The following is a 2,052-nucleotide window of genomic DNA, read 5'->3' as shown; positions in this document are numbered from 1 at the left end:
AATTACAGATGGAGATATCAGGAAATTTGCAAATCCAGAAGCATAACATTTATGTGCTGTAATGTCCAAAGAAGGTTTAGTAGTCAATGTCTTGCACTCCTCTCCCTGTATGTTAACCCTGAGTGTCTGTTTTCTCACACAGCCCCATCTAAGGGAGCACTCGCCCCCTATCATGATGCCGTTTATGAGGAAATAGAGTACAAACTGGCCAGAGAGGGAACCTACAGCGCCCCCAGGAGAGGTGAGTGGAGAGAGTCTTCAGGAGTGATTAGTCTCCATCTTCTGAGGAAGATCTGAGGACTTAACACTTGTAGAAAATCTCACCATACTGGTTTTAAATCTGTAGAGTTTTCTTTCTCAACTGCTGTCAAAGTAAGTGAAGGAAAGCATCATAAACTCTGTGTTTCTGTTGACAACCTGGCTTCTCTCCCAGTAAGAGACAGTGCTGACTGACTATAGGATTTTTTTTTCTCAACTGGTGTCAAAGTAACTGACACCACAGTTCACAGTTCCTGATCTGCCTTATACACACAAACTCTGAGATACTGTTCACACCCTGGCTTCTTCCACAGCCAGTTGAAGACAATGAGTCTGCTGTCTGACTGCAGGTAATATTGATCTGTCCTCCTGTTCACAGGGAGATTCCTCTCTGACGAGCTGCCCTCTGGATACGATGATGTGGAGGACAGTGAGGGAGACCCAGTACCAGGTGAGGGGAGATGGAGTCAGGGGGCTCAGTGTGGGAGTGAGGAGGTCTTCAGTCCAGTACTCACTCTCACCTCAAACCAGGCTGACATTTAGAGAACTTATGTAGAAAATCCTGAATTATATAAATATAACCACACGTGTTTCTTCAGTGTTGCCTCACAATAGCCTTATCTCAGCAAATCATAGATGCCGAGCAAAACTAGACCTGGTCAATACTGGGGTGCTCTCATTGGTTTTGATAGAAAAGGAGACTGCGGAACAGCATGCTGTAAAAACGGCCTTTCAGATCAGATTAATCAGCGACCCTAGAGTTTTGGCTTAACTATACACCACAAAACATTTAAAATCACACTTTCCAATTACTTTGCAGCTCTATGGTCAAAGTAAGTCTGAGTCCTGAAGTGTAAATTCTCTGTCTCTCTGTGTGGTTCAGGAGACTCGATAACCTCTCTGAAAGAAGAGATCCCAGAGTACTATGATGATGCTGTAACTGTACCTCAGAGTCCAGATGCCTTGTCTGGTGGGTTATTTCAGTCCAATCACATGGGGAAACTCTGCACCAATCCCACAGAATCTGAATCTCTCTACTCTTTCTTGGATCTAAGCCTCTGAATACGGAGTCTGTACTATTCTGTACCAGTTACATGAATCTGACTCTCTCTCTGTGATCTCAGCCCTGCACACTCAGTCTGGGTCACTGCTGCCAGTGTCCGGCTACTCTTCAGTATCTCATAGGATTCACATCACCACCCTCTCTGTCCAAATACAGCCAAACTTTCTCTGCCCTGTTTTCCTTCAACATCTTATTTGAAAATCTAGGAATTGTTTTACATTTATTACAGTTGTGAATAGGACTGGAAATCAGGTTCCCCCTGATCTCCTGTACTTAGAGCCTGGAGTTTTAGATCCTGTGTGATGTTCAGTTAATCAGTGTGTTCTGATGAGCTCCAGCAGTCCTGTGCTCTAGATAACTCAGTGTGCTGATGTGTGACAGTGAAGCTGTGCTCTGTGTGCTTTAGGAAAGCTGATGTCCTCTGTGAAAGAAGAGGCCCCTGAGTACTATGATGATGCCATCACTGTGCCCCATAGTCCAGACACTGTGTCAGGTGAGTTATTATAAATAAGACTAAGGAGTACCACCTGTACCAGCCCACAGTAGCCTTTGTCATTAGAAATTAGTCTCAACCTAATTTCATATCTGCAAATAAACACTACCTAGAAGAGAAAAGGTCTCTGACAGGCCAGTCTGTGTCAGAATGACAGAGCCATTACTGACCTGCTCTTCTGTTCACAGGGAGACTCCTCTCTGATGAGACACCCTCTGGATACAGTGATGTGTTTAGC

The sequence above is a fragment of the Lepisosteus oculatus genome, chromosome 14 (genome assembly GCF_040954835.1).
Source record: "Lepisosteus oculatus isolate fLepOcu1 chromosome 14, fLepOcu1.hap2, whole genome shotgun sequence".
NCBI classification, from domain to species: domain Eukaryota; kingdom Metazoa; phylum Chordata; class Actinopteri; order Semionotiformes; family Lepisosteidae; genus Lepisosteus; species Lepisosteus oculatus.
Note: the sequence above shows the minus strand (reverse complement) of the source record.